At 37.1% G+C, this 26,831-nt stretch overlaps 1 long non-coding RNA gene across 1 annotated transcript in view; it reads left to right on the top strand.

Annotated features, from left to right (window-relative positions):
* The window catches only part of LOC138808007 (uncharacterized), a 386,844-nt gene that overhangs the window by 140,833 nt on the left and 219,180 nt on the right, over positions 1-26,831 (top strand). Inside the window, exon 3 of the long non-coding RNA XR_011366366.1 lies at positions 4,873-4,984. This is a non-coding gene — a long non-coding RNA (uncharacterized lncRNA). The remainder of the gene's footprint in view (positions 1-4,872; positions 4,985-26,831) is intronic.

Raw genomic sequence — 26,831 nt, 5'->3', positions numbered from 1 at the left:
ATGCCTCCAATACTAACAGAGTGTATTATTTACTTCATTAGAGGTTTGACAAATAACAATTGATTAGTTCAGTAAATGCGGTGGTAAGTGAAATATGTGGTAAGTGAGACATTGCTTTTATTGAATAAATGTGAATGACAAATGGAGACATTTTATATCCATGAAGAAAGCAAGCTATAGAAATTAATATTTAAAAGGTGACTGAAAGAAACTTTGAAAAAATAATGAGTTTTCAATAAACATGGGAAAGATAAACGTCTAGATTCAGGTTACTGTAGATAACTGACCAAAATAGAACTGACCTTTTACTATGAATGTTTTTTAGGGAGAAGTTATTATCTACAGCAGCTCATAGTTCTGTACCCAGGTCCATGTTCCCTTCTATTTGCACCTTATTTTAGAGAGGTTCACTCCATTATTTACCCCAAGCTGAAAGAAGTAGCACAATGCAGCATCTGCTGGCGAGTTGTCGTGATTTTCCAGGGTTCTAGCGCTGAGCACACTGTTAGGGGACTTGCCACCTGCTTTCTGTGTCCCCCACCAGCAAAACACTGGTTCACCCTTTAGCCTCGTGTGTTGTGAGGATGGTAAATAGTATGCTTCAGTGTTAAAATGAATGAAGCAATTAAAAAGCAATTAATTAGCATCACCTTGACAAGCCAGAGCATAGTAAATTCAGACATTGTGATTATGTATGCTACCTACTGTCACTTCTGTTTTTTTAATTTATTTTTTATTGTGAAAGTACTGTAGAGAGGGGTTACAATTACATGGGCAAAGTAATGAGTGCATTTCTTATCAAGCATTGTTGACTCCTCCTTTGTTTCCCCTTCCCATCCCTTCCCATTCCTCCCCACCCCCCACACGCCAAAGTTGTAAAGTTCATTTTCGACATAACATCTTATACATCTCATTGTTGCAATGGGCCCCCCTGTATCCCTATTTAAACAATTTGTTTTTTCCCTTCCCCTCCACAAATTATACCAACATCAAATACAATGAAAACGGGTTATACTATGGGGGAGGGACATACAAAGGAACAAAGAAATATATTATAAATATGTTAGAAACAATAGCAAGAAAGAAAAAACATTTGATTCCTTATCTTGGGGTTCATTTTGCTTAACATCAACTTATCTGACCTTTTCTGCTTGTCTCAGACATATACTAGTTATTGTAAATAAGGGAAACCATGGGACCTACGTTTCTTTGGGCCTGGCTTATTTCACTTAATATAAGTTTTTCCAAGTTTTTCTATTTCCTAACAAATGGGGCAATGCCATTCTTTCTGCTGGAGGCATAGAATTCCATTGTGTATATATACCACATTTTCTTGATCCATTCATCTACTGAGGAGCATCTGGGTTGGTGTCATATCTTAGCTATGGTAAATAATGCTGCAATAAACATAGTTGTGCTGGTAGCTTTAATATGGTCTTGTTTGTGAACATTTGGGTAAATGCTCAAAAGTGGGACTGCTGGGTCTGTCACTTCTTTTAGATTTAACACTGAAAATAATTTTGAGTTACATTAAATTTATTTTTAACAAACACATTAAATTATATATATATATATATATATATTATTAAGGTTCTTTGGTGACTTCACATGCATCTATATTGTATAATTTTAAATCCATTTAAACCCTTCTGTATTAAAATTTATCTTTGTCTGTGATAAAAAGCATTCAAAATTGTTTGTTTTATCCTTTTGAAACATCCACATTTTTTTCTGTACCCAACTATGCATACCAGGCCAACACCTCTTTTTTTTTTTTTTAATTTATTTATTTTTGTCAGTTGTGGGGCTTGGACTCTGGGCCTGGGCGCTGTCCCTCAGCTTTTCAGCTCAAGGCGAGCGCTCTACCACTTGAGCCACAGCGCCACTTCCGGTTTTCTGAGTGCTTTATTAGAGATAAGAGTCTCATGTATTTTCCTGCCCGGGCTGGCTTTGAACTGCAATCCTCAGATCTCAGCCTCCTGAGTAGCTAGGGTTACAGGCGTGAGCCACCTGTGCGCAGCCCAACACCTCTTATTCTTACCTAACAGCATGAATTTAGATATTCCTACTTTCAATGCTATAAAATATTTTAAAGAATAATAAAATAATAAGAGAAATCACAAAAGCCTATAATATCAATTATATAATCCTAGCTGGGTTGTATTTCCACATAATTTTAAAACAGAAAATAATCTAAGCAGTAATAAACTGATGACAGAAACAAGAAAATAGGTCAGTGGGTTTAGGGTTTTGTAGCTTATTTTTATTTCATTTTGTTTTATTTTCACTGAAGAAAAAATAATTGGCTGCTTGAATTTTTCATATGGCTGCAAGTGCTATTGGCAGTAAGTATCAGGGCTTTTTAATCTTCGGAATCAAGTTGCTGAGTTACATGTAATACAATAATGGTGACACAGGTATTACTAGCTGCACTCAAACATTTTCACATATTCCTTGCTGCTGGTGCTTAAAAGTAGCCGGGGCTGGAAAGTATCTGGGGCTGGGAAGTAACTGACTGCCTACAAGCCATGTTTCCCTTTCTTCCTCCTGCATCTAAATGACTGATTCTTGCCCAAGGAATGAGGACTATTGTGATATGTTTCAATGTTCTAATTGAACAATGGAAATTAAGAAAGTAAGTTGCACCCTGTCCATACATTTCTTCTTAGATTCATCAGATTGTCCAACACAAAGGATTCCAAGCTAAAAGACAGAGAAAGAAAGAGGATTTCCAAGCTATGAGAGAAAGAGAGAGAGAGACAGAAAAAAGAGTGGAACTATAAAACTGAAGTTTGGACTAAGGGAAGGATTTGGCATCTACTGGGCAGAAACATCTACAAGGTGTTATATCAGCAAGAAATTAATGTATACTACCAAAATGTAGCAGTGTATTTTTATGTTAGGTACGTACTCTTGTCACTAATGCTCATGTTGAGATCTTGATGGTTCCTATAGTAGGTAGAGTTACTTTTAAATCATCCTTTCAGTCATTTAGCTAACACAAAACGCTATGCCCTGTGTTTTACCATCATTTTACTGTCAAGCCACAGAGAATTGGGGGATGAGGAAAATAAAACAAGAAGATAACACAGTTTACTTTCTGGCTCCCGTTTTATCTATTATCATCCACCTATTTCTTTTATTCTATTTCTCCTCCTTGTATGCCTGTTCTTTATTCCTTATTCTGTTTTGAATGTGTCAACTAAAAGCATGGTGAATAAGTGCCAGGCTATATAAGGTGCCCTATAAACCAAACAGAGGAGCTTAGATTACTCATGATTAGTCATGGAATGTAAGGTTGACTACCACACAAATGGAACTAAAATTTAAAGCATAACATTAGTCCAGGGGCTGGGAAGGTAGCTCAGTGGTAGAGTGCTTACCTAGCATGGGTTCAATTCCTCAGTACCACATACACAGAAAAAGCTGGAAGTGGCACTGTGGCTCTAGTGGTAGAGCACTAGCCTTGAGCCAAAGAAGATCAGGGACAGTGCCCAAGCCCTGAGTTCAAGCCCCAGGACTGGCAAAAAATCCCATTCAGTGCAATATTCTTTATATACAAAGTCATCTTAGTGAACTTATCCCAGTGAAAGTTTGAGAGTATGGGCATTATAACAGTGCGGAAGCAGATTAATTCTGCATAGAAATACTTTGACTTATTAATAGTTACATAAAACTGTGTGCATGATTTAATTAAAAGTTGTACAAAATGTAAGTGCTGAAACATTTGTTCTATAAAATATAAATGAGGTACAGTCACAACCTTTTTTCAGTCTTCTCCATTTTTTAAATGACCTACATATTATAAACCAAAAATACATTTTTCTTGGAACCTAAGCCTAATGGATAACAGTTTGACCAATTTATGTGGCATTTTACAGCTGACTTTAATTATGACTCAAGCAGCACTCGTGCAAAATGGAAGGCTAAAGTACAGGTCCTTTGGCCATGTCATAATAGGTTTCCACAGAAAATGCCAAACTGGGCTCCATAAATGAGAACCGTCCCAAATAACTTTCACACAAACTCAGTCAGACCAAAGGGAAAGTTGAACCCCACATACCTGGAACGTATGGGATCCCTCAGAGAATCACCACAGCCACAGTTGGGGAAGATTCCTACTTATAAACTCCTCTTCCTAATTTCCCTTAAGTACAGAGAGATGGAGTGTTAAGACAATTTATGCCAAAAGCTCCTTCAGACTTTGAAATCACTCATTGAGTATCTGACCTTTTGTGTGTCCAAGATATCCAAATGAGAGATCACAGGCTGCCACGCTCAGAACAATCACATAATTGGTGAATTTCACTGGAGCTACTAAGGCACAACTAGAGAGTGGCTGTGTCATGAGGACATCTAGAAACAAGTTTTTTCTAGACTTACTCAGTACCTGCAATGACTTCCCAAGCTTTCTGTCACACATAGCCTATTTCTCACTGCAGGCTCTATGCACCTGTGATGTTTAATCAAGATCAAAGCACTATCCCTAACAGGCAAATGATGATTGTACAGCTGATCCCCAGGGAAACATTTCTAGTTTAAACAGCCCAAATAATCGCAGTGCAGTTTTTTTTTCAAGTTCAAAAAGCCTATCCATCAATAGTGAGTTGAAGCTGGACTCTTCCTGGGAGACTAACTGTAGAAAAGGAATCGATTTTGTTGAGTTTCCCATAAACATTAATTACTATTCTTCCCTGAGCTTCAAATGCGTGACAAGGATATGCCCTACTTGTGGCAAGCAGCTATTCATATTTATCTATAATTAAGCTTTTCTTTGCCTTGGCTTCATAGAGACTCATTAGAACATTTCCATCACATTATTTGAAAATGTGTCACCTGACTCTCAAGACAAATGATTTTTTTTTCTTTCAGAAGACATTTGGTGAACTTCACATATAATTTGAGAACCTCGTTGGCTTCTAATACAACGTGATGGGAATAAGATCAAATGAGTGGCCTGGACCACTGCGTCAGGATGTTAAAGGTACATGGTACATAATCCTTCTAAGAGTCGAGGACTGAACCTTCTCGCTGCCCATCATTGCATTTATGAGTCTACATAGCAATGCCTGGTGAACAAGAGTATTGGTCCACAGATCATAATACAAGCACGGGAGTAAAATTCTAAGCTCAAACTCAGTTCTCACTAATAGTATGATGAGAAAACATAGATACACTCAGTTTTTCTATTGGTCATTTGTCCGTTTGATGTTGTTCGTAAAGCCAAAGTCTTCAGGTGTCAGCAGGCTCTGGATTATGAAGATAAAACTACTACAGAGCTGGAATTCAAGATTCTCAGTAACAAATGTGACTTTGGGATAGTTGCTTAAACTTCTTATTTCAATTTCAACATCAGAAAAGGGTATAATTCAGTAATCAAATAAGCCATGTCTAAAATGATTACATATGCATATAAACTGAGCAACGTCCATGAATGTTTTATTCTGCTCAGAGGCTGAGCCCTCCTCTTCACATGAAGACTCCACTCATGGTGTATGTCTCCCCCTCCTTGGCTACTTACCCCTTCTTGTCTCTTTTATGCCAATTTAGATCTTTGTCTCTCATTTGGTTTGGAATTTTCCTTCAAATTTCAGAAGAATAATAGGATGTATTTTAATCTCACACTATTTCTTTTAACCTTTCCCACTGATAACTAAAAATGAAAGTAAAAATTAAAATTTACCACATACCATCGACTTACACACACACACACACACACACACACACACACACACACACATGCATGCATGCACACACCAACATGGATGTTTCCATTTACAATAAACATTTACCAGTATTTCAAGGATGCATATTGGAGAAGAGAAAAAATGAGGTTTTTCTTTTGTAATTCTGTGTCTGAAATTAAGAAGAGACTAGATGCCTGTTAAAATGCTAGATGAGTGTTCTCTGGCAGTCCAGTAATCCCCAGAACTGGGCTCGCTAGTATAGCAACCACTAAGCACTAATCAATTCAGTTCAAACTTAATTAAATTCACAATTAGTTACATTTAAAACTTTAAGTCCTCATGATCCGTATTCTACGCCATGTATTCTATGTATTCTATGTATTCCATGTATTCTATGGCTGCCATGTTAGCCAGTGCCTGTTTTAAAGTATTTCCACTGATGCTAAAGTGCTATTTGATCATCTTGATGTGAGAACTTGCAAATAGATCGAGAGGAATGTTGTCCTGTGATTTCTATCAGGCTTGGTATGAGAGGATTTCTTAGTAGGAATATGGTTTCTATTTCAGGTTTACCTACATTGTTCATATTCAGGGTGTTGCAGGGGACTTATAAATAATGAGACAAAATGGACAGTTTGCAAAACAATATATAATTGTCCCATTTCTGCCATTTTTGTTGTAGTTTTCAAACCTCAGATTAGGACCTATTAGTGTTTTATGAAGTCAATTTAAGTTATAATGGTAAGTTTTAAGAAAATAAAATAGAATTCTATTAAAGACAAATGAGAAGAGTTCATCATGTATAGATAGGGCAAACAGCATCTCATTAAACTTCTAATTTGGTTTTACAACACTGAATTGTGATGTGAAATGATTGCCTACTGAGGGTCACATTTGAAAGTGTTTCAGAGAAATTATAGAAAAATCCCAGGGGGTGGGCAGTCTGTGGGTGTAAATGTAACATTTCCACATTGCAGCTTTCAGAGGGAATGTACAATGTGTCAACAGCCAAGCAATGAGTTTTAGAGCTATTATTTTTATTATACATTCATACATGTTACTTACATAAAGACATGCTCAAGTCTTTCTTACAAACAATGCATTACTAAATTTGTTAGCAATACCAAATCTGACTGTATTTCTGGGTAGATTTCAGAAGGTGCTGTCCTCCTACACCTCAACATTTGTCTACCACTTTTCTCATGGTGAATTTTCTTACTCTTTCTTGAAATCTCCAGTAATGTACTCATGCAGCAGCATTAGCTTCTTTTATCTCTGCATTTCTCTCCCTCTGAATTTATATTTTGAAGCCTCCATGTTTGAAGACATGGTCTCTAATGAGATAATTATGTTAAAATGAGGTCATTAAAATAAGCTCTAATCCAATATAACTGGTATTCATATAAGAGAAGAAAATTAGGACACAAGCACACAGAAGGAAGACCGTGTGGAGACATGCGGAGAAGACAGCCATCATCTATAAACCCAAAATGAGGCCTCAGGAGAAAATTGTCCCGAACACCCCTGATCTCAATCACCTAGCCCCAAGAATTGTCATGGAAGCCAGCTCATACTGTCTATAATCCGCATCTTCTTTTTTCCTCCTAAATTTAAATAAATGTATAGCATGTGCTTTTAAAGGTCTTTAGTTTTAGTTTCAAGCAACTAAACTTTGTTCCACTCAATTAAATAATTGTGCTGGAATATATCAAATAGCTCCTCAAATAAAGGAAAAAGTTTATAGAGTTGGCCCCTAAGAGGAACCTAGAAAGGTGTTAGGATTTAGAAAACGAGGACTAAGAGATTCAAAATGATACTCGGTTTTTGTGTGCCTCCTTCAGACAGATTCCAAGGTAGAAGAATTATTTGTTTTACTGTGTGTCAAGAACTTATATCCCCTGAGAGAAGGATGTGGACACTGAGTTACAATTCTACCAACATCCTAACTAATGACTGAAATGTCCTTTCACAAGTAAAATCAGTGTTTTCTAACCAGAAAAGCTAATAGAAGTAGATACAAAACAGAAACAATGTAGAACAGTTTAAATTTATTATTTCATATTAACAATTAATTTGGATAATATTATGTATGACCCATATATAGGGTATAACACTTGGCAAAAAGTTAATGCAATTTGAAATAACTCAAAGTGAATTTGACTTTTAAGGCTTCAGATACTGAACAGTCAATTCAAGTTTTTCTTATTCAATTTCTTATTCTTCAGAATAAGAAAAAGCCAAAAATAAGTGCACAGAAAATATATTTTCAACATAGTTCATCTACTACAGATAGCTACAGGTTATATGAAACCTTTAAAATAGCCATTTTCTGTTCTTTATTTTATTCCTGAAATTGAAAAACAGGGAGGATAAAATATTAGAAGGTTATCATCTGAGAAAAGTTAAGATAATAGGCCCAAAAGTTTCCCTAGTTTTCTAGAATGACAGGATATCTACTTCAGTGATTTCAACTACTTTCTATGGCCTAGAAAAAAAATACATATTTTCCCAAAGGCACCATAAGTTGGAAAAGGCTTCACTTGAACATCTGTTATTCAGTTTATTTTTGGTCTTGACCTAACAAGCAGTTAGAGAGTGTTGAGAGATTGGGCTGCATAGTTACCTTCTGCCATTACAGAATGATTGCAGCCCCAGGGTGTAGCTGCTCCTCCGCCACAGCTTCCCTCTCTAAGTCTGATTAACTGGAAAGGGGAACACACTAAGAGGTACAGAGGTACAACATTTGTTTTTCTCAAGGCATATCATTTAATGAGAAGACAAACACAATGCCATAAACAGTATAAAAAAGAAATAGTCCGATGAGTTAATGGTTTGGTCTTGACTTTTAAAATGGTAGCAGAGAACGGAGAGACAGTGGCCACAACATGTGATGTATGTATTTGGAACCGGGACGAGGTGACTTGAGGAAAGGGGTGGGGGTGGGATAGATGGGGTCAGAATGGTGGGAGTCAAGACATTGATCAGGATGCTTTGTAGCCATAAGCTGACATGTCGAATTGAAACCTCTCCAGAGAACTACCTAAACTAGAATAAGGTAAATACATAACTAAAATACAATGCTAGCAGAAAGGAACTAGAGCCTAAGCCAATGAGGTGAAGTTAGGCCTAGTATACAATGTGCTTGATGATACTGGAGCTTGGGCAGCACACTGCGTATTCAGAACTTTGCATACATAACCTTGAAACCCTTCACACAACTGCCTCATAAATAGAAATGAATATTTAAGAAGTATACATTCTCACACTAAAAGATCAGCACTAATGCTTTTAAAACAACCAGTGCTTCTGAGAAAAATATATAATTTCAGAAAAAAGTGTATATATATGTATATATAATTAAACTTCAAAGTGATTATACTGAATATTTTAAATGCCTTACTGCTTAAAAATCTTTGAATAATTAATCAGGTCTCTACTTTATATAGGACATTCTAAAAAACTATTACTAACACTCCTGAAATGGCAAGTACTGGATATGTTAATAGGCTTAGGGTTCTGGCAAATGAGGACACAGAAAATGCAGTTAAACCAGAATTACATATAAATAATGAGTAATTGATTTAATGTGACTGTTGTATGTGACATTTGAGACACACATAGTAAAAATATGTTTTTATTTGAAATGAAATATTAATTAGGTTCTCTTTGGTATATATGGTAGTACTATTCACAAGGAAAGTACAACAGAGTAGCCATGGGATATGTACAAATAAACAGAGGAAATAGCAAATGATAGGTGTATTTGGAGGCAGTGATAGTGAATAACAAAATACTTTTATTAAGGCTTTTCGTTTACATAATGTTACTTGGTGGATAAAGACTTTTAATGATGCTTTGTTAATATTTGTAAGCAAAATACTATACTTTATTGCATGCTTTACATAATTTATTTCTTAGAAATGTCAGGAAAAGTCACAATTTATTTACAGACTTACAAATCCACATTAACTATGACTAATCATTGACAAAAAGCCAACTCAATGCCAAACCCCTCTATGACTTGATTATTTAGTCTTAGAAAAATCGTGATGTTTTATATAGACTTATGGTTGGATTAATTGGGGAACAGTTCTGGCCTTGAGAATTCTCTCTTAAATTCCAGTAAGTCTTAAGATGGATGACAAAAAATTCTTGACCTTTCTCCATGTGCTGATGAAAGCTCATTGGCTTCTCATGTCAGTCAGTGCCATTGCTCTTTGTAACACTGTGCCTTAATTTAAACAAATTGTATATTGATTACTCCACTAATACTATTAATGCAGGAACCGTTAGTAACGCTCTGTACTATTAACCAGTGCAGTGTCACTGCTTTGCATCTAACAAATTTATAAGATTATTTCTTTGTTGCTTTTTATGTCCCACCCCCACGGTATAACCCATGCTTTCACTGTATTTGATGTCAGCATAATTTGTGGAGGAGAAGGGAAAAAACAAATCTGTTAAATAGGGATACAGGTGGACCCATTGCAACAATGAGATGTACAAGTGGTTATGTTGAAAACAAACTTTACAACTTTGGTGAGGGGGGAGGGGAGAGGAGGATTGGGTAGGGTGAGGGGGAGGATGAGAAGGGATGGGAAGGGGAAACAAAGGAGGCGGCAACAATGCTTGATAAGAAATGTACTCATTATCTTGCCCATGTAATTGTAACTCCTCGGTACAGTATTTTCACAATAAAAAAAAAAAAGAAGAAAAAAAAAAAAAAGAAAGACTGGAAATGCTTTGGTTGGCCAAGACTGATTCAGGATTTGCTCAGAGAGGCTAACAGCTCTGCATTCTACTTATGAAAAATAGCTCAGGTCTACTCTCTTATGCTCAGTCAGAGAGTGTTGCAATCCATAATTTTTAATTTTGGTGTTTTGAGCAAAGCCACATAAACTAATAATATGCAGTTAACATAAGAATGTGATTTTCTAATATGGTCACTTCTATTAAATTCTAAACTGCTAAGGTTCTTTCTGCTGCTTTTAGAAATTGCAATGGTCACTTTAAGTGACATAAATGATCAAACTTTTTCAAAATCTTTCAAGGAAAATGAAAAGTTAATACATTTTTCTTTAGTGAAATTTTACTTCATATCTTATTGTTGACCCATCTTAAGTATTCTGGGCATTTTTTTCAGTTGAATAGAACGTAAAATTAGCCAAGCATAAAAAGATTCACAGAATAATTTATAACAAGAGAAGATGTCCAGAAAGTTTTCTAAGTTGTGCAGCCGATTGATGTGAATTATTCCATGTTCATATTTTCAATTACTTTTGACTTTGCCTTTGAAAACAAATTGCTAAAAACCAACTTCTCTGTTGCAATTGTAATATATTTAATTTTCAGGTTATTTCAAGCAGATGTATTTCAAGCTCAAGCTATACAGAATATTAGCAAATAGAAACCTTACCATTTATCTTTAAAAGCAATGTCTTTCTTCCTCCCTTCTTCCCTCCTTCCCTTCCTTCGTTACCTCCCTTCCCTCCTTCTTTCCTTCTTTCCTTCCTTCCCCCTCCTCCCTCCTTCCCTCCCTCTTTCTTTCCTTCCATTCTTCCTTCCTTTCTTTCTTTCTTTCTTTCTTTCTTTCTTTCTTTCTTTCTTTCTTTCTTTCTTTCTTTTTTCTTTCTTTCTTTCTTTCTTTCTTTCCTTTTCCTTTCTTTTCTTCTTCCTTCCTTCCTTGCTTCCCCCCTCTCTCTCTTTCCTTCCTTCCTTTCTTTCTCTCTTTCTTTCTCTTTTTCCCTCCCTCCCTCCCTCCCTGCTTCCTCCCTCCCTGCTTCCTTCCTTCCTTCCTTCCTTCCTTCCTTCCTTCCTTCCTTCTGTATCCTTCATACCTTACTCCTAGATTTCAGGAAAGGGAAAAGTAAATCCCTTACTCATTACTTAGAGGCATAAGACATGGTAATCCCCTAATGTCAGTATTGAGAAGACTCACATGTCTTGAAGAAAAATACCAAACATTTTCTATAACCCACAAGTACACACAAATGTTTTTTAAATTTTTTTTATTGTAAAGATACTGTACAGCAGGGTTACAGTTACATGAGTAAGGTAATGAGTACATTTCCTATGGAGCATTTTTACCCCCTCCTTTGTTTTTCCCTCCTATCCCTTCCCTCCCCACCTCCCCTATACCTCCCTTCCTGTCCCTGGAAGTTGTAAAATTCACTTTCAACATAGTGTCTTGAACATCTCATTGTTTCAATGGGTCATCCTGTATCCTTGTTTCAGCATTTTGTTATTTCCCTTCCCCTCCCCAAATGAGAAAAATGTATATACAAGATGCAGGGCACCAGAATCAAATACAGTGGCAATAGGGGTTATACCATAGGGGGAAGAACATAGAAAAGAAACAAAAAAATCACATAGTACATTAAAACAACATCTTGTTGTCCACATCCTGCACTTCATTTCGCTTAGCATCATCTTGTATGGTCTTATGTACATAGCTTTTGACCTTTTCTGCTCGTCTGGTAGGATTATCCTAGACATATAGTATTATTGCAAATAAGGGAAACTATAGGGCTTATGTTTCTTTGGGTCTGACTTACCTCACTTAATATAATTTTTTCCAAGTCTTTCCATGTGCTAACACAAATTATTTTTAAATGGTTGATGGAAGAAATGTGGTTTGACAGAAATTCATGGCCACCAAACATGAGCAGTAATGACAAGCTCAGTAAATGTCCATCGTTTGAAATGACTTCGGACTCTAATGAACCTGTTGATGAATGAGCGAGGAGGGAGCAGATCATCCACTGGGCTTGCTATTGATTGGTTGGCTCACTTGTGGACAAAATACCCAGTGCACAATTCCTCGAGGCGTCTTCTCCTCTGGACAAATGATGGTGCTCTACCAAGCTGCTGACAAAAATTGGAGACAGTCTTTGTGAGAAGAGGGTGTTTACTGCCTAAAATGCCCTTTGCACCATCACTGTGCAGAATAGGAATCCATTTTTTATATGTACTGAAACGATGAGATAAGGTAAGAAATTTGGCTCCACCTAAAAATACATTATATATTCTTAAAAGTTTCTTTGTCACACTGGCTTTTCTCTTTAAGTAGATTCAGTGCTACAATGTTATAAACATTTTTTTCATTCCAAGAAACTTTGTATCAACAAGAGACCTCAAGAGCCTTTCTAAACCCCCTGGGATGATTGATTGCGTCTGTCAGCCCCACTCCAAGAACAGACTTCCAAACAGCCTGATTCCTTCCTGTAATGTCCACTCTTCTTTCAACCATGAGGTCTTACCTGGTTTCAGTAACTCAGATAACTGGCAGTAATTGAGCACTAATTGGTTGAAACCAAGGATTAGACTATAAAGCCAGAGAGCATGCCAATATACTCTATAAAGAAGGAAGAGTTGAATACTGAAGACTGTGATACATATCCTTCCTCACAACAGTCTAAGTCGGCAATTAAAGGAAAAAAATGGCTCAAACAGACTGGTCTCTAACTAAAAATGTGACTGGTCAAGCCATTTTTAAATTTGAAACAGTAGGCTTCATTGCCATATGTAGCCTTCATGAATATTGCATTCTATTCTACATGTTTATTTGAGATAAAATGTCTAAGTTTTCCTCCATTATGGTCTATTAGAAGTTATTTGTACTAAGCAGCAAAGTCTAAGTGGGACTAGGCTACTTCACCTACCTAACAAATGCTATTTCTAAGTCACTTCATGCATCGGTCCTTTGAAATCTGTCCCTACACTGGAAAATGTAAAATAAACTATATGCTATTCCCAAGGCCTATTTTTGACTATGGAAATAGAGAAAGTGCCTTACTCACCTCATTTTACATATCAGTAAAATTACAGCATAACTGCCCTGTTGTGGGCATTCCATTTGTTTGATAAGTAGCCCACAAAGCATCTTTTTAAAGAATGATTAATTAAGAACAAAGCAATCAAATGAAAATGAGGATTAAAAATACATTTGCAAGGAAAATGTTGGGAAAGAACAGTCCTAAAAATGGACATCTGGAAATTACTTCCGTTGGGAAAACTACTTAACACCTTCTGCAAGCAGAAACAATTCTTCCACTTTCTAATCATAAGAATTCTCTCGTTAGCTGACAAATAAGGGTGAGGAGTACTATTTTCAGCACCTATGCAAGGCAAGGTGAATTTAATGAGACTGTGTGAGTGTGATTTTTTTTCTCCTCTGAGATAAGCTGAAACTTAGGTGTTAACAGATCATCAGATCTGCTTTGCAAGGCCCGAGCTGTGCAATAAATAAACAGCTGCTGTATCCAGTGGATTCTGAGAGGGAAATAAAACTTTCCAGACACAGATGGCCACGTGTATTCGTGGCATTATGAATATAGAACTAGTCGCATGAGAAATGGAATTAATAGCCCCCAGGAAGGTCTTCTTTCAGCCCAGACTGTGGAAAAGTCTAAGATCTCTGTCTCTGCATGCTGTGTAGAAGCACACCGTCCTTGGAGACGGTCCAGTCATGAGTGTGAGCCTACACTCCTTCAAAGCAGCTATTTACTGAGTTGATTTCATGACACTTGCCTTCCGTAGGTGATTTAAATGGATAATTTCTCTATCTCTGCTATTGCTGGCCCCCCCACCCTCCCCGCCAGTTTTCTAAATGAGGAAATCAGTATTTGAGATGCTACAATATAGGGCTTCTTGATTGTTTCTATATTGCTCCTAACAGTGCTGGCAGGAGGGCTGCATGCTCAAGCACATTTAGAAGTATCGAGTTGTGCACCCTAAACCACTGTCTTAGAATAATCTCAACCAGAGTCAAGGACCCAACTTGAGAACACAATCCTAGATAAAGAAAAATTTGTGTGAAATCTGAAGAAAATTATATAAGTATAAGGTTTTATAATTTGCTTCTTTTTTTTCTTTTTCATTATTTTCTTTGGCTCTAATCCTGCTTGCCAAAGTCTTTTGAAGGTCAGAACTAATATTTCACTGCAGCGAGAAAATGTGCTTGAGACCTTCTAAAAGCACTCAGAATCTAAGGGCTGGACAGCCTTCAGTAGAGGTTTTGAGATGAGCGCGGTGGGGTGGAGAAAAACAATAAACAGTATTCCTTGATAACCCTCTGGCTTTTTCCAGCAGTGGCTTAGGATTTTGCACAAGCTATTTAAGCTTCAAGAAATGTTGCTGGCATTTTAGTAGCTCAGGATTTTATTTCATCACAGACTATTTTAAAATTGATAAAAGATTTTTACTGAGCTAATAAAATAATTTTATCAGCTGGTATTTTATTAAATTATTTGAGATTTCTTCAAACTGATCTTTCATTATGCAAAATCCTGAAGGAGGCTCCAAAATGAATGATAAACATAAATTGGGAGATAGTTTTAAAAGTGAATAAATTTTAATATAATCTGATCTTAGCTTCTATACTTATATGTGATCATATTTGACTTCAAGAAATAGGAACATTTATGTAGAGTTCTCCGGTGGTATTTGTTCAGAATGGTTTCTTTTATTTCCCTTGTTAAGCAGACAAATTCATAAATACCAATAATACTATTAATAATTTTTATAAAGCAAGTGGATAACTTATTACTCAGTTGCAAATATTAGAAACTTCTACTAACTCTCTCCTGGAGATGGACTAGGTAAGATTATTTGTGTAGTTGATTCTTATGAGCTCAATATGCTGTTGGAAATAATGTGTAGTGTCCACAGGCACATTTTAAAAGTGAATTTGCTAAGAAACATGTAGCCATCGAAATAAAAGCTACTCCAAATGAGGGTGAGTGAGGAGAAAGCTGGGAAGATGAGTCTGAATCAGAGCAACTTCTCCATTTGCTAATTTAGAAATGCTCTCACCTGCATTCAGCTTTAACATAACTATTAATGCTGTTGAGTCTTAATTGTATTAGTTAAAGCTTCCACAAGAAACATTCCTAGAAAAGTGACTTCAACAACAGAAATCTATTTTCTCTCCATAAAGGTCAACATAAAGGTGCTGATGGAGAGGGAGTTAACATTCTTCTTCTGATTCATTTCTCCTCATTTCATAAAGGTGGTAGCTGTATAGAACGAGAACCCACTATGGTTGACTTCCTCCTACCTTAACTTCCTCCCTACCACCCCAGTCTTCAAATGCAGTCATGATCAGAGGGAGAAGGGGTTATAAATCCAGCCTATTAGTACTGGGTGCATGATTGAACCATCCCAGTGGTATTTAGATTTCATAAATTCTTACATAACATGTGATATACCATATATGCATATCTGCATATTTTCAAACTATAGAATATAAATCACTATTCTAATTCATTTTTCTTTTAAGATTGGAATATCTGATCACACAGTTGATCTACAGAAAGCAAGCATTCTTTATTTATTTTAATTTTATTGTAAAGGTGATGTCCAGAAAAGTTACAATTATATAAGTTAAGGTAATGAATACATTTCTTTTTGAACAGCGTTACCCCCTCCTTCATTCCCTCTTACTCACCCCCACACCCCCCGTCAAGGTGTAAAGTTAATTTCCAATATAGTGTGGAGAATCACTGTTGCATTGGTTCACCCCCTGTTCCATCGTTTCTGTGATTCCCTTTCCCCTCCCCAAACCAGACAAACTTATATCCAGGACAGTGGGTACAGAAATCAAAAACAGTGTCAACAGGGAATAATCCAGAAGAAGAAGAAAAAAAATGAAAGAAAAAAATAACTGCAAACAGCACAATAGAAAACAAACGTTTTGCTTCCATTCCTTGGAGTTCCTTTTGATAAGCATCATCTTATACCGTCACATCCACATCACTATCAAGCCATTGTGATCCTCTGCTAAGAACATCTAGACATATTCTAGCTATTACAGCTGAGGGAAACCGTGCAGCCTGTATTTCTTTGGGTCTGGCTTGCTTCGCTTAACATGATTTTCCCCAAGTCTTCCCATTTCCTTATGAATGGGGCAATGCCATTCTTTCTGATGGAAGCCTAGAATTCCATTGTGTGTATAGACCACATATAATTTTACTTAGTTTTTAAACATGTATGCCTAGCTTAACTTATGTGTTTCAGTAAGTTACACTGTAGCAAAGTAGTCAGAGAAGCCAGAGGCTCTGTCATGCCTGAGGCCATGTGATCTAAGCCATGTGTCTCCACAATCCTTACCTCAGATTTCTTTTTTTTGTGTGTGTGTGTGTGTTTTTAATTTCATTTTTTATTGTGAAAATACTGTACAGAGGGGTTACAATTACATGGGCAAGATAATGAGTACATTTCTTATCAAGCATTGTTGCCTCCTCCTTTGTTTACCCTTCCCATCCCTTCCCATACCCCCCTCCACCCAATCCTCCCCCACACACACACCAAGTTGTAAAGTTCATTTTCTTTTAAGTTGTTTAGGTTTCCTGTTTGGTTTGTAGAACTTTGAGTTTATAGCCAATATTCTGATTACTTGTAGACCAGATGAATCAGGCTAACTAGCTTGCTTTCAGGCTTCTGATTTTGGACTGAATGTATGGTCTTTCTGACTTACACAATAAAGGTTTGTAAATTAATACTGAAAAGCTAGTTTATTTCTTTTTTTTTCTTTTTGTACATAGCTTCAGAAATTGAATCTGTGAATATAGTACTGTCAATTCAGTTCTTAGTTAGCTATAAAAATTAGAAAAAATTCCAGTCAACTCTATGGTTTTCTCATTTAAATTATGACATAAAATTATTGTTTCAGTTTATTTTTTGATAAGTTGACTAAGGTATGTATAACTAGCAATTTTTTGAAAGAAAAATGCCAATAAGGACATTTTGTATATGTGTCTACCATATGATTTTGGAAAAGACATTTAGATAATGGATTGTTTTTACTTTTCATTGAATAGATATTCTGGAATGAACATAGCCACAGATTTTATGTACTATATATTCTATGAAAGATGGAAATCTGAGAGTATACTAGCAATTATGAACAGAACTAGATTATTATATAAAAAAGAGACTTTGAAAGTTCTAACTCATGCCCATAGTTGACTAAATAATAATACATGAATCTTGGTTTTGGTTTTAGGTTTGGGTCATGGGCCTTGAATTTGGGGCCTGTGCCTGTCCCTTAGCTTTTATTTATTTTTTTCCCCCTGAGCTCTTTGATCAACCATTTGAACCATAGCACCACTTCCAGTTTTCTGGTGATTAATTGAAGATAAGAGTCTCATGGATTTTCCTGTGTGGGCTGGCTTTGAACTGTGATCCTCAGATCTCAGCCTCCTGACTAGCTAGGATTATAGGCATGAGCCACCAGCACCCAGCCATCAATCTTGTTTTGATCATACAAAAGATCTGTGATGTGCCTAAGTTTGTGCAATTCTAATTTGATGTAGCTTAAATTATTTTCACTGAAGTTTCATGTCATAAACATTGTGTGCTTCGTGTCAAAAGCATTTATCCCATCAAGTGATGCCTATCCAACCATGGTATTCTCAGAGCTGATGAATGAGTATGCGAGCTCATGTTTCTGTCCTGCTACTTTCCATTTTTCATTTTCTTATATGATAGTAATTGTTATTATTAGTGCTTCATGATGATTTTTTCAGCAGTACTAGATGACCAGTAATACCTACATCCCCTTTTATTCAGTATCTATATACCAGCATGTGACTCATTTCATAAAGTTTGCATTTTGACAGACTTACCTGTGGAGATTCTGTTCATCTCTTCTGGTTCGTGCTATATTTCTTACTAGCATCCACCGTTACTTTTGTTTTTGGAAATTCTCTATAGTTTTTGCAGATTTCTCCCTACTACAATGAGAGGCAGCAAAGCAAAGCCTTTGATCAAGGACCCATGCCTTTCTGTAGTGCCATGGGCCTGGTGGCTTCCGGAGGATCTGTGAAGAGCTTCTGAGATTCTAGCATCATCCTGTGATGGCCTATGCTCCTTGTCTTTTTCTGAAAGTTCACCTAATTTAGACCAAATACAACCTCAATTTATGCGTGTGTATCTTGAGCACACCTTGGATTCCACACAGTGTTTTATTGGTGCACTGAGTCACTGAGATAGAGGCTGTCAGCCAAAGTGAGCTGCAGTGAGTGACTAAAACTGAGAACAAGTGGTTTTCATAGGGATGATCCTAGAAGCAGAACAAAGAGTAGGAAATAACCATTGGTTGCAAGAAGGCACTGCTTAATGATGCTAACATGGGCGCAGAGTCCCTGGCAAAGAACAGAAATGTGACCTTCTGATTTGTTAGGCACACTGGCACTCTTTTCAACATACTCTGGAAAGATGCCCTGGATAAGGGTGAAAACCTCCCCTCCCCTCTGGAAGTAGCTAGAAATGCAAGCCATCATCAGCTTGCTGCTGGTGGCATTGTATAGATGCTGTTTAATTAGCATTGAACTTAACTGCCAACTTGCTGATCCAAATTTTACATACTGTCTTACATTGTGCTTTCTTCTAATCCTTCAGCGCTCTAACCTCTCAGTAGTTCCTAGCTAGATGAAGGTTATTTCTCTTCCTAATCCTTGCATTTTCTTGTGAAGCTGGAGGATTGCAGCAAAAGGTGAACTTGCAGGAAAAAAAAAAAAAAGAAGAAGAAGAAAGAACACCACTTTGTAGTCCAGCAGCAACTCCAGTCAGCTCTTCTGCACTGATTGCAGGTGACTGCTTCTGTGTTACACTTTTTATCGCAGCATTCTGGCTCTGGAGCTGCCAGAACATCCTTTTCATTTTTAATATGAATGCTGAAGTCCCCATAGCTTCTGCAGGACCATTGAGGCTTACTAATTAGATTCATTAACAATACTCAAAAGCAAAAGCAAAAGGAATTTGTCTCCTTTTTTTTCTCTTGTTCAAGATTACCTCTCCACACTACTTTGTTGAATAAAATGCTTTGTTTAATTGCCATTTTTCATCTGCGCTGGTGCCATATCGTCGCTATCATAAATAATGCTGCAGTGAACATGGTTGCTGGTAGCGTTAGTGTGGCCTTGTTTGTGGTCAGTTGGATAAGTGCCCAGAAGTGGGGTTGCTGAGTCATAGGGAAGTTCTGTGTTTAGTCTTTTTGTGTGTGTGTGTGAAAATACCATATAGAGGGGTTACAATTACACGAACAAGGTAATGAGTACATTTCTTATCAAGCATTGTTACCTACTCCTTTGTTTCCCCTTCCCATCCCTTCCCATTTCCCTCACCCGCCAACCCCCACACCCCACCTTCCCCCCCCACGCCAAAGTTGTAAAGTTCATTTTTCCACATAACATCTTGTACATCTCATTATTGCAATGGGTTCACCTGTATCCCTATTTAAACAATTTGTTTTTTCCCTTCCCCTCCACAGATTATTCCAACATCAAATACAGTGAAAACAGGGGTTATACCGTGGGGGAGGGACATACAAAGCAACAAAGAAATCATCTTATAAATATGTTAGAAACAATCGCATAAAAGAAAAAACATTTGAGTCCTTACCTTGGGGTTCTGGGGGCAGTGTCTTTCTTTCTTTCTTTCTTTCTTTCTTTCTTTCTTTCTTTCTTTCTTTCTTTCTTTCTTTCTTTCTTTCTTTCTTTCTTTCTTTCTTTCTTTCTTTCTTTCTCTTTCTTTCCTCTTTCTTTTTTAACTGGGATAAGCTTTACTTCTATTTTTTTATTATGAAAATACTGTACAGAGGGGTTACAATTACATGTGCAAGATAATGAGTACATTTCTTATCAAGCATGTAGCCTCCTCCTTTGTTTCTCCTTCCCATCCCTTCTCATTCTCTCCCTGCCCCCCACTCAGTCCACCTCCCCCCCAAAGTTGTAAAGTTCGTTTTCGACATAACCACTTGTACATCTCATTGTTGCAGTGGGTCCACCTGTATCCCTATTTAAACGATTTGTTTTTCCTTTCCCCTCCACAAATTAAACGGACATCGAATATAGTGAAAGCAGGGGTTATACCGTGGGGGAGGGACATACGAAGAAACAAAGAAATAATCTTATAAATGTGTTAGAATCAATCTCCTGAAAGAAAAAAAAAACATTTGAATACATGTCTTAAGGTTCATTTCCCTAACATCAACTTATCTGACTGTTTCTGCTTGACTCAGACATATACTAGTTATTGCAAGTAAGGGAAACCATGGGATGTATGTTTCTTTGGGCCTGGCTTATTTCACTTAATATAAGTTTTTCCAAGTCTTTCCATTTCCTAACAAATGGGGCAATGTCATTCTTTCTGATGGAGGCATAGAATTCCATTGTGTATGTGGACTACATTTTCTTAATCCATTCATCTACTGAGGGGCATCTGGGTTGGTTCCATATCTTAGCTATAATGAATAATGCTATAATAAACATAGTTGTGCTGGAAGCTTTAGTATGGTCTTGTTTGTGATCATTCAGCTAACTGCCCAACAGTGGGATTGCTGGTCCATAGGGGAGCTCTATGTGGAGTCTTTTGAGGAACCTCCATACTACTTTCCAAAGTAGTTGAACAAGTTTACACTCCCACCAACAATGCAGTAGGGTTCCCTTCTGTCCACATCCCCTCCAGCATCTGTTGTTATTAGAGTTCTTGATTATAGACATTCTAACTGGGGTGAAGTGGTATGTCAGTGTTGTTTTGATTTGCATTTCTTTTATGGCTAGGGATGTTGAGCATTTCTTCATGTGTCTATTGGCCATCCTTCTTTCCTCTTCAGAGAAGTTTCTCTTTAAGTCTTTAGCCCACTTATTTATTGGGCAGTTTTTTCTTTGAGGATTTGTTGTTGGGGGATTTAATTTTTTGATATCCAGGTATATTTTAGATATGAGACTCTTGTCCGTTGTATGGCTAGTGAAGATCTTCTCCCAATCCGTGGGCTCTGTGTTTAGTCTTTTAGGAACCTCCATACTGCTTTCTAGAGTGGTCGAACCAGTTCACATTCCCACCAACAGTGTAGTAGCATTCTCTTTTGGCCACATCCGTGCCAGCATCTATTATTATTTATTTTCTGGATCATGACCATTCTAACTGGGTTGAAGTGGAATCCCAATGTAGTTTTGATTCGCATTTCTTCTATGGCCAGAGATGTTGGACATTTCTTCATGTGTCCATTAGCCATTCTTATTTCCTCTCCAGCGAAGTCTCTTTTTAGTTCATTAGCCCACTTATTAATGAGGTGGTTGTTTCTTTGAGGATTTGTTATTGGAGGGTTTAATTTTTTGAGTTCTGAGGATATTGTACATATAAGGCCCTTGTCTGCTGTATAGCTAGTGAAGATCTCTCCTCAATAAATGACTGGATCAACAAAATGTTGTATATATACACAATGGAATTCTATGCTTCCCTCAGAAAGAATGACATTGCCCCATACATAAGGAAATGGAAATACTTGGGGAAAAAATCATATTAAGTGAAGTAAGCCAGACCTAAAGAAACATAGGCTCCATGGTTTCCTTCATTTGTAATAATATGTATACACCTAGGATAGTCCTAGCAGAGGATCATAATAGCTCAAAAGCTATGTACATATTACCATGTGAAATGATGCTTATCAAAATGAGCTCCAAGATATGGAAATGAGGTTTTTTTGTGTTTTTTTCTTTTTTTGTTTTTATTGTACTGTTTGCAGTTATTTCTTTTTTCTTTGTTCCCCTCCACCCCCCCTCTGATTTATTCCTGTGGTCACTGTCTTTGATTTCAGTACCCTTTGTCTTGAATGTAAGTTTATCTGATTTGGGGAAAGAAAGAGGAGCCACAGAAATGGAGGGACAAATGGTGAATTGATGCAACAGCTGTAGTCACTAGACACTTTGTTGGAAATGAACTTTCCAATTTGGAGGGGAGAGGAATCAGAGAAGAAGAAAGCGGGAGAAGACAAGGGAGGTGTAGCACTGTTAGAAAAGACTCATACTCATTACTTTCCTTATTTAACTATAACCCTTTGTACATAACCTTTACAATAACAAATAAATAAAATCAAATTTTATTTCACAAAAAAAGTCCTTTTTGCTAAAGCATCAGATCCCAGATTGTTGGCTCATTAAACTTCCCATTGGGACAATCTAGTGGCATTGTGTCCCTCTTTGAATTGCATCTAATGTTCTGTTCTGGTGTTCAGTTTGCCATAAAGCAGTCACAAAGGTAATTGGTATAATGTCTAATTTTAAAGCTGTGTATTTGCTTCAGAAGGTATCTTGGACAGTTTTGTTGAAGCTTTTTATTAATTAATTAATTTATTTATTTATTTATTTTTGTCATGGGATTTGAACTGTGGGCTTGGGCACTGTCTCTGAGCTGTTTAGCTCAAAGCAAGCACTCCACCGCTTGAACCACAGCACCACTTCTAGTTTTTGTGATTTATTGGATATAAAGAGTCTCACAGACTTTCCTGCCCAGGCTGGTTTTGAACCACGATCCTCAGATCTCAGCCTCCTGAGTAGGTAAGATTTTAGGCATGAGCTACTGGCACCTGGCCAGTAGCTTTAAAAAGAAGGAAATAATTTCTAGTATTATATTTTCATTTTTAAAAATTACATAAAGTTAGATTCGCTCTTTATATATTTCTGAGTGTTAACAATGTGTAGCTTTATATAATGACGCAGTTGGGGTGCAGAATAATTAAACTCTTCATGGGATTTCCCTTTGTTCTCTCCATCATAGTCTGGACCTCTGCACATGCTTCATCTGAATTTATTTTTATTGTAAAGGTGGTGTACAGAGGGGTTACAGTTACATAGGTCAGGTAATGAGTACATTTCTTTTTTTTGTATGTTTTTTATTGTAGAAATGCTGTACAGAGGGGTTACAGTTACATGAGCGAGGTATTGAGTACATTTCCTATTGAGCATTGTTGCCTCCTCCTTTGTTTTCCCCCACCATCCCTTCCCTCCCACCTCCACAACTACCCCTCCACCCGTGCCGAAGTTGTAAAGTTCATTTTCAACATAGAGTTTTGTACATCTCATTGTCCATTTCTTTTTTGCGCAGTGTTGCCCTTTCCTTCATTTTTCTCCCAGTTTTTCCCTCCTGGCCCTGCTCCCCCACAAGTTGTGTAGTTCATTTTCAACATAACGTCTAGTGAGTAGCACTGCTGCATTTGTTCACCCTTTGTCCTACCATCTCTGTGCTTTCCCTTACCCTCCCCCAAACAAATAAACTTACAGACAAGACAAATGGTACAAGACAAATAAAAAACAGTGACAAAGGAGAAAAAAACAACAAAAAACAAAAACACCAAAAAGCAAAAAACAACCCCCCCCCAAATCTCATTTCCATTTCTTGGATTTCATCTTGCTAAGCAACATTTTATGTAAGCATGTGCACATAGCTATTGAGCCTTTGTGATACTCTCTTAAGAATATTTACCTTTGGTCTCACCGTATGAATGTTTAGAGTCCTGTTTAATTTATCATGGCCAAATGTAATTTTTTTGTCTTTTACCAAAGAGCAGTGCTGCTAAATTTTCTAGCTTTTTAAAAATCTAGTACTAATTTGGAAGTCAGACCCTGGAAGTATGTCTAGTTCATCATCCCCGAATGGCATGATTACTGGATACAGATTCTTGGTTGACATTTGTTTTCAACACTTAAAAACTGTGTCCAGCTCAGTGGTTTATGATGAGAAATCCACACTGAGAAGATTTTGTTTCCCATACACATTACATGTCATCCATCTCTACCTATTTTATAAGGTTATTTAGTTTTCTTTTCCCTTTATCTTTTATTTGAAGATGTGTCTGGTTGTATATTTCTGTGAACTTGTAGTATGTGAGGTTCACAAAGCTTCCTAACTCAGCAGATTCTGCCTTTCATTAAATCTGAGGAGTTTTTAGATACTGTGAAGTCAGTTTTAGAGGAAGAGGTATGAAAGATTTCTCCTGTCCTTATGGTTTTATAGTGACATAGATCATAGATAGTAGACACTTGGTGTTATCCTACAGGGCTCTGAGACTATTCAATGTTTTTCCAATACTTTTATTCCATGTGGCTATAATTGGATTATTTCTTAATATGTAACTAAGTTTACCAAATTTTCTCTATAATTTTCATTCTGCTATTCAGTCCATCCAGTAAGTTTTTCTTTTGTGTATTGTTTCAGTTTTTAAATTTTCATTTATAAATAACCTTTTTATTGTGAAAATCTCAGTGCCTCCATTTTTCAAGGGTTTTCATCCATCTCTAATGAAACGAAGTTGTAATGACTATGTGAGCATTGGTATCTGCTCGTTCTAACCTATTGAGTCTTGTGTGTTTGGCATCTGTTAATTCTCTTTTCCCTTGAACATTTTTGAACATTTCCCTTTTTCTTATTTGATAACTAATTTGCCTTTGTACTCAGGATATTTGAAATAGTATATTCTGGCCAAGTTCCGGTGGCTCATGCCTGTAATCCTAGCTACTCAGGAGGCTGAGATCTGAGGATTTGGGTTCAAAGCCAGTCTGGGCAGGAAAGTCTGTTAGGCTCATATCTCCAATTAACCACCAGATGACCAGAGGTGGTGCTGTAACTCAAAGTGGTAGAGTGCTGGACGTAAGTGCAGAAGGTTTTGTGCTTAAGGAACAGTGCCCAGGCCCTGAGTTCAAGCACCACAACTGACCAAATTTTTAAAAAAAGAATACTTGTTTAAGTCAATAGGCATCTTTATTTGGTTTCACCTTCAAATTCTGGTGACTTCTGTGGACTAGAGTCCTAAAGTCAATGCAGTTGTTAAAGTCTTTGGTTTGTTGTTTGCCCCCCTTCTTCTTACCTGACACCCAGAAACCTATGGGGACCAGGGAAGGTGGCAAACACCACAGATCAGTCACCAGAGCATTTGTTGGTATTTGGATCATTTCCAAAACTAGGACTATATATCTATCTTACTACATCCTTTCTTCTGCATGATATTCTCGACTTCATAATATCACGGAACCCATGTTCATTGTTCCTGGTGAGAATTACAAGTTTCTACACTATTATTCTTCAAAATTTTTTCAATGAATGGGTATTTTCAAATATATACCAGAATTCTGGTATGGTTAAATGAAGTCAAATCCTGGTGTCTTCTATTTGTTACAACTACAAATTCTGGACACGACACCTACAATTGATTCAAGGAAAGAGAAATACCAGGTAGATTAGGGAGGGAAATAAAATACATTTTTTCCTGAAGAAGCTATCCTTGTTTAAGGCAAATTGGTAAACCTGGATGCTGCTGCCAATTTTATACCAGGTGACTGATGCTTGGGGACCAGCCTCTGCCTCCAGAGTAGGCAGAGCAAGAAGATGAAAATAAGATGAGGAAGTCCACCCTGCTTTCTGTTTCACCAGACTTGCACCACTGAGACATGTTTCCATGACAACACTCTCCGTTATTTGCAGATTTAGACTTCTGTGGGACTAGGAAGGGGATGGGGAAGCAGGAATAAGCTGACTGGCATGCCAGTCTTTCAGGTGTTGATTGTTTGTCAGAGTCCTTAAATTGTTGTGGTAGGTCTCCTATCTAGATTTTTAAGTTCCAATCAAGGGAAGGGAAGAGAATGAACTCCATGCTGACCATACTAGAATTCTCTATTGACATTTCAAAATATCAATTCCTGACATTTGAAAATAACAATTCTTTGAAAAATGTTTTCTTTTTCTTGAAACTTTGAAAACTAAATCTGAACTGAAGAGATAAGCGGAAGGGAGAATCCTTGTCTCTGTTACGGTACCTATAGGAAGACAAGTTGAATTGATTTATTTTAGTTCTGTTTCATTTATTCTGCTGTTTCATGTTGGTGTTAAATAAGATGATCACCAGGGTTAGTTGCAAACACAAGATGAAGCTGCCTAGATATCGGTATTGTCCTTTGATCTCCCCACTTGTATATCCTTGCTTCAGGGACAGATCAAGTCTCCTGTACAGTAGGGAAAATTAAACTAGTCACTTTTGTGCCCAATCCTGAAAGTCCCATTTCCATTATTTTCCAAGCATTAGGGCCATTCTTCTATTGAGAAAACCCACGTGACTTCGGTTTTATTTGCTCATCTGGTCTTCCAGATGAGACCGTGGGGACCATCAGTTTGTAACCTAGAGAACATGTATTTCACAATGGCGTCACATTTGAGAGAGCCACAGGAGGTTGGCATCAGTGTAGCATTGTATTAAGGAGACAGCACATGTAAATTGCTACGTAGCAGATGTATGTACATGACACTTAATTCAGCAGAACATTTCTACAATTTCCTTCAAGGGATAAAACAGAGGATTAGAAAATCCAAAAG

Source organism: Dipodomys merriami, unplaced genomic scaffold, assembly GCF_024711535.1.
Source record: "Dipodomys merriami isolate MVZ:Mamm:240054 unplaced genomic scaffold, mDipMer1.0.p SCAF_44, whole genome shotgun sequence".
In the NCBI taxonomy this organism is placed as follows: Eukaryota; Metazoa; Chordata; class Mammalia; order Rodentia; family Heteromyidae; genus Dipodomys; species Dipodomys merriami.
Note: the sequence above shows the minus strand (reverse complement) of the source record. Positions and strands in the feature narration are given on the sequence as shown.